The sequence below is a fragment of the Acomys minous genome, assembly GCF_964271855.1.
Source record: "Acomys minous genome assembly, chromosome: 13".
In the NCBI taxonomy this organism is placed as follows: Eukaryota; Metazoa; Chordata; class Mammalia; order Rodentia; family Muridae; genus Acomys; species Acomys minous.
In genome coordinates this window covers 39,567,353-39,582,119 of record NC_140495.1, presented here as the reverse complement: position 1 = coordinate 39,582,119, position 14,767 = coordinate 39,567,353, and positions in this window count along the sequence as shown.

The window sequence follows — 14,767 nt, the reverse complement described above, 5'->3', positions numbered from 1 at the left end:
AAATGACAAAGCTGAGCTACATGGTAGAAATTATCTATTAAAAGTGGAAAATGAAAAGCATCTTTACATTGTAGATCAGCTCTCAGTTTTCATGACTGACTATTCCTCATGCACTGTAGACAATAGATCACTTTCTACCAGAAATATTATTATTAAATGGAAAGATGACAACCATTCTTTGGCTTTATAATCTGTGCCATGGATTAGAAACATTTAAATGTTGTTATTTCTTTTGTCACAATTATATTTTTAACAAGTGGGAGCTTTAGTCTAAGGTTGACCATGTCATTTAATCTTCCAGTTTCCAATTGAAGAAAGTCATTCTTTGAAAGAAATGATATGAGCTTGTTGGTGAGAATATGGTGCAAGGGGAATACTCCTCCATTGGTGGTGGGAGTAAAAGCTTGTACAACCACTGTGGAAATCAATGTAGAGGATTCTCTGAAAATTGGGAATAAATCTACCTCAAGAACCAACTATACCACTCCTGAACATATTCCCAAAAATGGTCCATCATACCACAAGGGCAATTGTTCAACTATGTTCATATAGCTTTATGAATAAAGCCAGAAACTGAAAAAAAAACCTAGATGCCCTCCACTGGAAAATGGATAAAGAAAATGTGGTGTGGTAGTTTTGAGGGGATCCAAGATGGCAGCACCTACCTAACACAAACCTTGTGTGATCAACAGAACAGCAGCCATTGTACAACGAGCTAAGGGCTGGTCTGAGAACCACAAAACATCAGTACTGGTGACCCATAGGTGAGAGGGGACCAAATTGTGTAGAACACAGTTGTGCTCAGCCTCAAGCCATCCAACTAATCCACAGAATATTCCCTTGTCCCAGCAGACACGGGTTGTGCACTCCAAAGACTAGTGCTACATGCCTGACTGGCAGGCAGCTTATGAACTCCAGTGGCTCAGAGGGAGCAGTGGCCGACAAAAACACCGTCTGTGGCTTCTAGCACAGAGCAGACACCACAGTCTGGAACACAAAGTGGATCTGACTACAGGTTACCAGGCAAATCCACAGAAAGTTCTATCTGAGAAAGCACTGGGGGTAACCTCCAAGGATTAGCCACATGCTTGGCTCATGGGCAGTTTCTGATATCCAGGACTCACAAAGAGCCATGGGCTGCATAAACACCAGCGCCACACATTGTCCTCTGCATCTAGGAGGCAAGCAGGCCCACTAGATCAGCTCTCTGCTATGATACCATTCTGCCAGCTCTGCTGCTGCCTGGCCTATCTGGGTTATAAACTGGGATCCTTAATAGACAGTGAACCCAGCCGAAGTGAGTAGGATTGGGGACCAAAGCCTCATTGTCTCTACCTATCTCCAAACCTTTTGTTCAACAGAGACTACCAAACTTGCTGACACCAGAGACATCGCAATGGAAAGAGGTCACCTTAAGAATACAAGCAACAATTCCTAGGACCATTTGACAGCACCAGAAACCAGTAGTCCTCATCACCACAATAAGCCTTGAAGATACTATCACACTCGACACACAAGAGATAGATTTCAAATCTGAAGTTATGAGAACGATAGAGGTCCTAAAGGAGGAAAATAACTCTCTCAAACTAAAACAAGAATACACAAAGAGATATGAAAGAATTGAACAAATTGCTTAAAGAAATTAGTGAAAGACAGAAAACTAAAATCAAACAGGAGGGCATGAATAAAAAGTTTCAAGACCTAAAAATTAAGATAGAAGAAATGAAGAAAACAAAATCTGAGCTAATTCTGGAAATGAAAAACCTAGAGAAGAGGACACATGCATTACCAACAAAATTCAAGAGATGGAAGAAAGAATATCAGGGATAGAAGGCATAACTGAAGAAATGGATATGGCAGCCTAAGAAAATGTTGAATCTAAAAGATCCTAACACAGAATATCCAAGAAATCCAGATTACTATAAAAAAGACCTAATCTAAGAATCACAGGGATAAAAAAAAAGAAGACTCCCAACTGCAGTGTCCAGAAAATATTTTCAACAAAATCATGGAAGAACATTTCTCTAACCTAAAGAAAGAAATATCCATAAATATGCAAGAGGCATACAGAACTCCAAATAGATTGAGCCAGAAAAGAAAATCTCCCATTACGTAATAATCAAAACACTAAACATAAAGAACAAATAAAGAATATTAAAAGCTATAAGAGAAAAGGCCGAGTCACATATAAAGGCGAGCCTGTCAAAATTACACCTGACTTCTCAGTAGAGACTACGAAAGCCAAAAGGGCCTGGATGGATAAGAGGTGGACACTAAGAGACCACAAACGCCAACCCAGACTGCTGTATCTAGAAAAACTTTCAACCACCATAGATGGAGAAACCAAGATATTCCATGACCAAACCAAGTTAAAACAGTACCTATCCACAAATCCAGCTCTATAGAAGATACTAGAAAAAAGAAGAGTAACTTTACACAAGAAAAAAGGAAATAAATAACTCTACATTCACAAAATCAAAAGAAAGGAAGCTCTCTCTGTGTGTCTCACTCTCTTTCTCTGCCTCCTACACACACACACAGACACACACACACACACACACACACACACACACATGCACACACATACAGAGAGAGAGAGAGAGAGAGAGAGAGAGAGAGAGAGAGAGAGAGAGAGAGAGAGAGAGAGACTACTATTACCAATATAAAAAAATAGGTACCAATAACCTCTGTCAACATCAATGGCCTCAACTCCTTGATAAAGAGACAAAGGCTAACAGAATGGATGTGAAAACAGGACCTATCGTTCTGCTGCACACAAGAAACACATTTTAGCAAAAAGATAAACATTACCTTAGAGTAAAAGGCTAGAAAGAGGTATTCCAAGCAAACAGACCCAAGAGACAATTGTACTGGAGTAGCCATTCTAGTATCTGATAAAGCAGACTTTCAACAAAATTAATCAAAAGAGATGTGGAAATAAATTTCATACTCATCAAAGGAAAAATACACCAAGATTATGTCTCAATTCTGAAGACCTATGCCCCTAATGCAGGAGCAACCACATTCATAAGAGAAACATTACTAAAGCTAAGTCACACATCAAAACCCACACATTAATAGTGGGGAACTTCAATACCCCACTAGTACCAATAGACAGATCATTGAGGCAGAAACTAAATGGAGATTTAACGAAACTAATAGACACCATGATTCAAATGGACCTAACTGATATATACAGAACTTTTCATGCAAGCACAAAAGAATACACCTTCTTCTCAGCAACTCACAGAATCTTCTCCAAAATCAACCATATACTTGGTGACAAAGCAAACCTCAACAGATACAAAAAGATCAAAATAATCCCTAGCATTTTATCAAGTCACCATTACCAAACTCATTCTATAAGGCCATAGTCTCCATGATACTTAAACCACTGAAACACTTAAAAAGACTTAACAAAACTCTCATATGAACACTAATGCAAAAATACCCAATAAAATCCTTGCAAAGGGAACCCAAGAACACATAAAAATATCATTCACCATGACCAAATAGGCCTCAATCTAGGCATGTGGTGGTGATTCAATATACAGAAATCCATCAATGTAATCCATCATATAAGCAAACTGAAAAAAAAAAAACCACATGATCATCTCCGTAGATGCTGAAAAAGCATTTGACAAAATCCAAAAACCCATTCATGTTTAAAGTCTTGGAAGACAAGGGATGTAAGACACATACCTAAAAACAATAAAGGCAATATACAGGAAGCAAATAAGCAACATAAAACTAAATGGAGAGAAACTTAAATCAATTCCACTGAAATCAGGGACAAGACAAGCCTCTCTGTATCTCTTCAGTATAGTTGTTGAAGTCCTAGCTAGAGAAATAAGACAACTAAAGGAGATCAAGGGGATACAAATCGGAAAGAAGAAGTCAAGCTGTCACTATTCGCAGATGATATGATAGTATACATAAGTTACCCCAAAAATTCTTGAAAGAAAATCCTATAGCTGATAAACACCTTCAGTTAAGTGGCTGGATACAAAATCAACTAAAAATATCAGTAGACTTCCTGTATACAAAGAACAAACAGACTGAGAGACTGAGAAAGAAGTCAGGAAAACTCTGCTATACTTACACACAGGAGACTAATATAACTGTCTTCTGAGAAGCTTCGTCCTACAGGTGATGGAAACGGATGCAGAGACCCACAGCCAAATAATAGGCCTGCCTTGGGGAGTTTTGTGGAAGAGTGGGAGGAAAGATTGAAGGAGCCAGAGGGACCAATGACAGACACCACAAGAAGATCTGCAAAAAAAACTAACCTGGGCTCATGGGGTCTCACAGAGAGTGATTGACAAACCAAAGAGCATGCATGAGATAGACCTAGACCCTCCCTACACATATGCAGTAAATGTGCAGCTTTAGCATCACATGGGTCCCCTAACAATGGGACTAGGGGATGTCTCTGACTCTGTTACCTGCGTTTGTATCTCTTTCCCCCAGCTGGGCTGCCTTGTCCAGCCTCAGTGGGAGAGGATATGCTTAGTCCTGCTGCATCTTGAAGAACCAGGGTGGGCTGGTACCCCGTGAAGACCTCCCCTTCTCTGAGCAGGAGAGGGAGATTTGAGGGTGGGGGACATGAGAATTGAACAGGAAGAGGAGGAAGGAGGGGGCTGAGATTAGGCTGTAAAGCAATTAAATAAGTAAATAGAATTGATGTGATATTTATTGTGTAAATTAGATGCTAGTGGTAGCAGAATCAAGGTGTAAAGCACACTGCATATATAAATTTAAATTTTGATTAAATATGTCCATTACTTATCAACTTCTATGTTATAAAACAGCTTGAGTGGGGAGGAGTTTTTTTTTTTAGTGGGAACAAGTTTCACATGTTTTATGCAACTATTTACTGTCAAATACTGTCCCCAGTCCATGCTGACAGACATTCTTATTTTACTAATGGTTTTGAGCATGTTAACTAAGTTGATAATGCATCCTTTGTACTGAAATGTTCATCTTGGCTGGGAAAAAAACTGATATAAACATCTTAATACTATTCAGTTGTCATTGATAGATATTCCAATACAGTTTTGTGTTTACCTAAAATATTTGAGAGTTAGAAACAAAGAGAGCCAAAATGTAAAATTTATGCCCACATAAGTGGTTTTATTTCAGCATTTCAAGTTCCGACTAGATAAATTTCAAAAAACCCTCATATTTTATAGCAATGTAATTTAAACACAATAATTATAAAAATTGATAGGAACCATTACTTAACTATACATTCTAACAAATAAAATTGTTCACATTAAAATTTATATACTATGGAAATTGTATATATTTACTATTGACTTGTATTCCAAACTATCATCATTGAATTATTTCATTTTAAAACAACTATACTAAAATAATGCCTAGAAGAATAGGGGAGGCATAATTTGACCCTCCTTCATAGATAGGACACTATTCTGCTCTCCACAAGAAAGCGTGTTCATTAAATGGAGGCTAAAGTAACACCAGTGAGTAATGTGTGAAAGAAAATAATAGAAAATGCATTTGCATCATTATGGTGAAGTTCTGGCTGGCATCTGTTACTATTACAAATTTACACATATATCCTAGTACCTGTAAGGATGGATATAGCCTAAATTTTCTCAGCAGCACAGCTTTTCAAAAATAAATTCAAAATGGTCTCAAAGGTAACTTTACTTATTATTCCATTATCAAAGAAGAATTTGTATTTAAAGAAAATAAATAAAATGTTGATTTATGGTTAATTATAGTGTGTATTATTTAAATGGTTATTTTATAAAAAAAAAAAAACAAGTACTCATGTAAGTTAAATGCACCTTTGCCTTATAATTGGAGTCAGTGTCACATATTATGTAAATATATATAATAATTGTATATTATTTATAATACATACACACACCCACACACACATTCACACATATTGGCACACGTGCTTCCAGTATCTACTTAAATTCATGTGTCTACTCATTCACATGTTTCACTCATTAACATTTTTATTACTTGCAATGAATTCTTCCCAGTTAATTAGCAAAACCACGTGTTAAAACTGCATTTTCTAGATGAACTCTGAGAAGCTTGAAGAACAATTCACACCTTTTCCACTGTCAAAACTATCTTGAGAATTGCCTGCAGACATATGATCAAGTGATTATTTATTTTTGCCTTATGTAAATTTATTTACATACATATTATTGGAAACAATGAAATAAAAGTAAAAATCTTATAAATGCAATCTTTTAGTTATTCATATTGCTAAAACTCATTTTCAAAAGCAGAAGGGGTAGAATAAATAACAGATATTCACTCCCATGGAGTTTTACTTTCTCCAACTCGGGTAAACTTAGTGGTGCAAGCTAAGCTACATGCTTGAAGTAATGGCAGGAAAGATCACTAGGAACATAAGAAGGAAAAATATAAGAAGGAAAAAACATGCTTGCTACTGTAGGAAATATTGATCACCATTGTAAGGACCATGATATTGCCTATGAGTTTTTCTGCCTTGTTTGCTTTCCACTTAGGATGAAGTTTCTGTTGTTGGTATTACTTAAAGTCTAATAATACCATGTGATTAAAAATTCCTCAACAGAGGTAATACGATTAAACCTTACGGAAGCTGTGAGTGCATTCGGCCATTATTCTCACCTCAAGAAAGCATAAGAGGTGCAGGACACTCCATCTAAATGTCAGGTCCTTTTTTTTTTCTTTAATCCAGCTTTATTTTTTTTCCTCTTTTAATTAATTTATTCTTGTTACATCTCAATGGTTATCCCATCCTCCCATTCTTCCCTCCCTCCCATTTTCCCCTTATTCCCCTCCCCTATGACTGTTCCGGAGGGGGATTACCTCCCCCTGTATATGCTCATAGGGTATCAAGTCTCTTCTTGGTAGCCTGCTGTCCTTCCTCTGAGTGCCACCAGGTCTCCCCCTCCAGGGGACAGATTTGGGCCAAGGGGTCCAGCTCAAACTAAGGCACCAGCCAAGGACAATACAGGCCGTAAAACTTTAAACCCCTACCCAGATCTAGCCAATGGTCAGAACATTCTCCACAGTAGAGTGGAGAGTGGGATATGACTTAAATGTCAGGTCTGAAAGCAGGTAGACTCTTCTAGAGTTCATGCCGAATACCCTGCCTGAATACCAAGTGAGCATGGAGCCTCAGAACCTCACATTTCTTTTTTTTTTTTTTAAATATATTTTATTAACTTTTTCATACTACATCTCAATTGTTATCCCATCCTTTGTGTCCTCCCATTCCTCCTTTTCTCCCATTTTCCCCTTACTCCCAGTTATTCTGCCCTCACCAAGAAGCGATGTTGGGAGCCTTTGTTACAATAAAGGATACGATGGTTAGTTAAAGCCTGTTAGTGGTGAGCATTCCAGTTAATGATGCGCATAGAGAAAGATCTGAAATCACCGATCCCTGAGTGTCCCGGTAGTGTAAAGCGAGAAATAATAACCACACCATTTTCATTCCATGTTGCCTTGAATTATGTCTTTCAAAATATTTACTTTTAGGTGGCTTTATGTCTGGTGCTTGAAAGCAAGCAGAATGGAGAACAACCGCATCCTTATCTTAGGAAAGGCAAAGGACATCTTAACAATACAGTGGCTAGCTTCTCAGTGAGTCCCTAGCACAAGCATGAAGCCACTGGAAGTATTTGGCACTTGGTCTGCAACAAAACCTCAGAGCTCCGGTTTATGTCACTGTACCAAATGTCGTCTCAGTAGTCACTGGAGTTGCCCTACCCATTTACTTTTGCAGCTGCAACATGGGCGGGCATATTGTCAGAGCCCCTTGATGCTTCCGCGGTAACATCTGTTGGATTGTCTTGTTTATTTTACCCTGAGATTTTTCCAAGTGTCAGATGTTACTTTTGCTTCGTTTGCTTTTTAAAAACAAACAACCGGATGATTGTCTTCATCTACTGTGTGAAACAGCAATGCTTCCATCGCCCTCATCACCAGTGTTTCCTTAATCTTTGTATACTTTTTGAACTCAATAATTTCTGATGTTTTTTTCTCCAGCCAGTCTGATTGCTCAAGAGTGTCCCTTTTGTTTGTGATAATGCTTCCATAATTGTAATTATAAACAAAAGGGCAGAACACACCCTACATCCATTAGAAACACACAGATTTTATTTTCTGCTCAGTCAAATTCAATTTTGCAACCAGTATGTTTCAAATAAATAGTCACATAAATAAAACCGTGGGGTCCTGGGTCCTAATTTAGCCAGGGATGTTTCTAATCCCATGCCTAAGGCAGAGATACAATTCCTTAAGGTATTCTTTGGTTTGGTTTGGTTTTTTAAGAATATGAAAAGTTGGTGACTGATATGTGTACATCCAAAGGTCAAGAACACCACTGTTGAGTGAAAAGGCCTTGATGATTCAGTTGCCTGTGAAGAGATGTGTTTTCTGTGTAGGCTCTGAGCAATCTGCTAGCAAGTCATACTTGCTAAAGCACTATCATCCAATTCCAGTAGGGAGTACCCTGGATTAGAACACTAACTGATGAAAAGAATTCCAAAGAAAAGTTGTGGAGATAAACAGAAAGTGTTGAAGTTAAACACCTAAGGCTTTGTATGTATTGTTTTAACAACTCTATTACAAATTTTCTCATGCAATAAAAAAAATGATCATTGACCTAATACAAAGAAAACAGCACTGCAAATCAATTATTTATCTTAAAAGCCTTAAAATACAAAAATAAGCATTTTTGTGGAAAGAAATATGCCAAGCCCTCCAATTTACATATGCCTTCATTGTAATTCATAAGCTCCAGATTTTAGGTTTCTGTTCTTGTTGTGATGCCTGAGAAGTACTGATTTCTCAACTGTATTCTGTGTGACCATTTTGCCATCTACAAGGAGACAAAGGCCATTCTGGCACTGTTGCATTTGGATTCCTCTAGTTTTTTGGCTAGCCTCAGTATCTGAAGCTATAAAGAGCAATGAGCTATAGTAAAGGAAAGTGCTTCTTCTCAAAGCACCACTCACCTAACCTCCAAACCAAAGAAAACCTTTAAATATCTTTGTCGTCAACAATGTAATTTGCACAGGTATTTATTTTTTTACTTTCACCAAAAGGTTGCCTTCTGCTGTTTATACACATAAAATTCTCCAACTGTACATAGAAAGAAAACTAGAGAGTCAAAATGGCCAACATATGTTTATTAGAGGCTTATTCTTTTATTATTTTTCTAATATACATACACAGTGAATGGAAAATCAAATTGTAAATTATTTCCAAAAAAATATTTTACCTCCTAAATGACTGTAGTATTGTATAATAGCCTAGTTGTCTGGATTCCAAGAAGATAATTTCATCCCTTAATGCCACATCATAATCCCTTAGTTTGTTTAGTAGTTTGTTCCTACAGGGCACCCATTAGATATGTGTTAGAAACAACCTTCATAGAATGCATTAGAAGTCATACTAGGTGTTAGAAGACAAAACATGAGATGAGCTCTACATCCTAATACTCAGTAGGAATTCAGATATGTCTAAGTATTCAGGATATATTACTTAATATGATTAGTAAGTCTTCAAATTAACAATAAACATGGGGTTAGTTAATAATGTTAAAATGCTGATTCAAAGTCCTGACAATGTTCTCTTGTGTTCTTGGTACTGTTATGGCCAGGGCTTACGGGAAAGGACAGGATCAACCTTCCGCATTGTAAATGCAGATAGATGATCTATAAAAAAAAGAAGGGATTTGATTCACCCGTCATGAACATTAAACAAATCAGGTTATCAAAGACAACAGACTGAATCATATATCATGGTTTTCTGAATATTAGGCATCAAATCAGGGACTTGTTTAGGGGTTAAAATGGCTTTTTAAAACCAAAGACCATTCAATTAATTAACTAGAACCACTTCCACCTCCATCCTAAACATCAGGTGTAACGTAACTGAGACCTTTTGTTTGAAATTATCTGTTTAGGGAAAGGAATATAGCTCAACTGGTAGAATAGTTCCTTGATATTCATAAAGCCTTAGGTCAGTAATCTCAACCTGTGGGTTGCAACCCCTTTTGGGGCCACATATCAGATATCGCACATATCAAATATTTATAATACATCATAATTTGCCACAGTATAAAAATTACAATTAAATGCAGCAATGAAATAATTTTACGGCTTGTGGTCACCACGACATGTATCAAATGGTTACAGTATTAGGAAAGTTGAGAACCATTGCCTTAGGTTCAATACACATATTGCAAAAAATTGGCATAGGGGAGTATACCTGTAGTTTGAGTTACCAAGAGGTGGAAGTCAAAGGTCATCCTTGACTATATAGCTGTTAGAAACCTGCTTGAGCTAAAAAGAGACCTATTCTCAAAAATAAAATTCCTTACTTATGAATACCACTACAGAACCATTGCTATGGATTAGTTTCTTAATCAATATTTAATAGGATCAGAGACCGCTCTGTCTCCAGATATGGCTAAGTTTCTATTTCTGCATATGTGTCTTTCAGGGGAAATTACAATGGCAGAGAACAGTTTTGAAAGATGGAAGTCTATTTTCCTATTGAGATGAGAGATTAACATAGCTTTCTCCAATATGAGTCACCTTGCCACGATCTTAATAAGAACCATGTCACAAAGGTATAAACTCTGGAAATGTGTAGTTATGTCTGCTCGACTTACCACTATATTACAATATCTGTAGCAACACCCAGTGAATAAAAGGGAATTATTTCATATTTATTTAAAGCTACTCATTAAAAAGTAAATGGTAAATGGCCCATGGCTTCCTAAGTCTAAAAGGCATACCACTTCCCCTTTCCACTCCCAGGAGCAGATAAACTAAAACAAATGTGGTTCTCACAACACGTGGTGCCCATAAATAAGTGGTAGTGAGGATAATGTTGGAAATACAATAAAAACACAACATAAAATAATTTATGTTCATGTTTCTGAAACTTTAGCATAGAAAGTAGATCATGAAGACAAAGATTAAAAAGAGAAAGTCTAACAAGAAAATGACGGGTAATGTGTTATATAGATTCTCTTCATATTTATTTACTTAATCATATTTTTAAAATTCATACTTTGAGAATTCCTTAGATATATGAATAAGCGCTTTCTATATCCCCATCACAACTGTCTGCAGAAACCTTTCCCCCCTCTCAACAGCTTTATGTCTTCTTTTACACTTTTAATAGCTCACTGAGTTGTTTTCAAAGCATGAATGACTATGAGGCAATCTACTGCAGTGTGTACTAATGGCCACAACTCCTCAAAGAACATTTTTCTCTCTCCTAGCACCCATTAACAGCCAATAGTTTGCTTAAGTGGTGGGCTCTCATGAGATCCCTTCCTGATCCATGAGACAATTTTGACGACTTTGGTTTGTGCAGGCCCCTGTAGGTAATCACGGCTCCTGCACCTTCACAAATGCAATCAGCATCCTGTGCCCAGAACCCAACATTTCACAGATTTTCTACCCTCTTACTTTCTTTAATAAATTGCCTGCCAAGGCTCAACGAACACTCAGAAAAGGAAGTAGAATAAAAATAAGTAATCTCTATTATTTTAAAACAAAGATTATAGAAAAATTTTAAATGGGACAGAGAGTTGTGTTAAGTGAAGAAATAATATAAGGTAGGCTGGTGAAAAGTCAGGTCAGGTGGAGAAAGCGGTTAATGCACAAAGCATCAACTCAAGGATAGGGCTGACTGTGAAGGACCATGGGAGCACAGCTGAGGTGGCATGAGTCTGCAGAAAATAGAAGGAGTTAACTTCAGATAGGCAAGCCAGAGGTAAGACCAGGAAACATCTTTTTTGATGATGTAATAGAATTTAGAGTTGATTCTGTCACTAGAAAGCTGGGATATGGGTTGGGCCTGGTGGCTCACAGCTGCAGTACCAGCACATGGGAGACCAAGGCAGGAAGATGATAAAGCTCTAGAGTAGCCTTAGGCTGCATAGTGTGTTTGAAGACAACCGAGAATACAGGGAAAATCCTGTAAACAAAAATAACAAAAGAAATCGTGACCAATGAAGTAATGAAACAGTTTGAGATTTAAGAAGTTGATACCAATGTGTAGAAAAAGTGATAACGGAGGATATGAGCAACACATCAGGGCTACAGCTAACACCAAAGTGACTCTACATCTGCACAATAAGACAGAATTATACTCCATAGATGGAAACTATAGAATAGAATATGATTTTGAATTTTGCTGGTGTTTCCATTCACTTTGTGTATCTTTAGGTTTACTGGTAATGAAAGATGAATAAAGATCTGTAAGAGTATTTTTTTTTTATTTCCTCAGAAGAGGGGATGAGATGAAAGCCCTGCCCAAGCTTTATGAATACATGACTTGGGCTGAACTGAGAGCATTTCTATCTAACTATCCCTAGACCTAGGCCTGGAAGGTTCTACCCTTCAATAAATCTAATCTCCTGTAATCCCAGGCCTTGAAGACTTCAGCTTCCAGCTTCCGCCTGCTAACCTAGGCCAAGAATGTTTTCAGCTACCAAGACTTACTACTGAATATTCTTACCTTTTTTAGTTATTTTTGAATTCTGGTTGACTGATTCACCTCAGCTCTTCTAGCTCTAAATGCAAGCTGACTGATTCAATCTTGCTTCCCTTGGCTTCTCATTGAATTTCTCTGCTTAGAAAAGCTGACTTTGAACTCCACAAACTGAACTGCACAGGCTAAAATGCAGTCAACTGAGCTGTACCAAACTCTACTGTACTCTCTCCACTTAAGTACCATCTCTTTCCTGTCTGTCCTTCAGAGAGTTAGGCATATACTACCTCTGACCCATTCTGTCACATTTTTCTCAGCTTTGGTACCTTGTCTGCCCCTCGGACGTCACTGTTTGGGATTAAAGGTATATAGTAAATTCCAACCAGAGGGATTAAGGGAGTATATTCCAGCCAGAGAGATTAAAGATGTATATGAATGGTGTGTCTTTATCACACAGAACTAGGATTTGGATGTGATCCCTTAGCAGAGCAGCCATATTGCTGGATTAGCATTCCTCTACAAAGCCCTATATTTGTAATCATGTAGAATTTTAATGCATGAATTGAATTTTGACTGGTATATCACAGTCAATATCTACTCAAGGGATTTTATCTCCAAACCTTTGGGTCTCACTTGTTAAAAAATGGAAAAGAAGCCCAAAGCCCAAACTGGGACCTTTCATCAGGATATAGGCAGATAGAATCTATTTGATAACTTCATTATTTCTTGAACATTCAAAGATGTTGTACACACATCTGTTATTGAATCACATCTATAACAAGAGCTACCAGGGTGAAAATTAACAAGCTTCTTGCAGAGTTGATCCCCAGGGATATCCTTAGATTTATTTTCTAGACTTAAATCTATACAGACATCTCACACAATGCAATTAAAATAATTAAATAACATATATTAAGGGAAAGAAAGCATGTACAATGTACATGTAGATTCCAACAACAAAATTCCCTGCATGATATGAAATGGTTTTTGGCTTCTTTCCCAGGAAGGTAATTATTACTGAAGTCATGTGTGGAACAATTTTCTATATACAAAATTTCTAAAGCTGTTGCTGAATCAAAAATTAATGAAAACCATGTGCGCTAAGCAAGATTTTAATTACTTAAACCAGAATAATGACTATTTGCATCGATATGACAAGAACTCTAAGTGAATACTTTAAATTAGGACAGGCTAATGTGTAAATAACTGACTGATCATTTTGGCGTATAATATTTAGAAAAATAGATTCTTGTGGTTATCATGGCACAGTTCAATTACTTGATTCTGTAACTATCAAATATCTTCTTCATAGAAAACTTTTTAAGGTTAATATATAATATATTTTTGTTTGTTGATTTGGGGTATTATGGTATTTCTTATTAATATAACAAACGATCTTAGGTTTACACAGCTGAGCCAATATTGCTCACATTCACAGCATTTTTGATTTGGTACATTTTTTTTCCAAATAATACTTGATTATTAACAACCTTTGCCACCAGAATAGAGTTTAAAGACTAAAAAGATCATATTTAATGCAAGATTCATAAGATACATAGTAGTAATATAAAATGTCTTGGAGGAATAAAAATACAAACCCAAACCTATAGTAATATTTAATTTAAAAGTAATTAGGATTTAATTCTATTATAATTCTATAAAATTCTATTATAAATTCTAATGGACTTTAGAATTAACCTAGACAAAGCATTCTGATTGCTCATATATTAGGATGAATGGAAGGCCTAGGAAAAGGGACAGTACATAAAGTGCCTGCTATACAAATCTAAGGCCCTGATTTGAGATTACCGGCACCCGTGTAAATTCTGGCACAACAGCATGCATCTGGAATGTCAGTTGTGGCCATGCAGGTAGGATGATCCCTGAACATCATTAGCAAGATAGGGTAGCCAATCCATTCCAACCCATTAATTCATTGTTCAGTCGGAGATCTTGCATACATGTTGTTTTTATTCCTTCAGATTAAGGTGTGAGATCAGAGACATACCCAAGCTTTATGAATGCAAGGCTTGGGCCGAGCCCAGAATTTTTCTATGTAACTAGGAAGATTCTAGCCACGATACAATCTAATCCTCTACAAGACTGGACCTTGGAGGCTTCAGCTTCCATCTTCCATCTGCTAACCTAGGCCTAGTATGTTTTCAGCCTTCAAGACTTACTGATGAATAAGCTCACCCTTTCTAGTTGTTTCTGAAATCTGGCTGGCTGGTTCAACTTGGCTATTGTGGCCCAAAACCCTCTCCAAACTGAC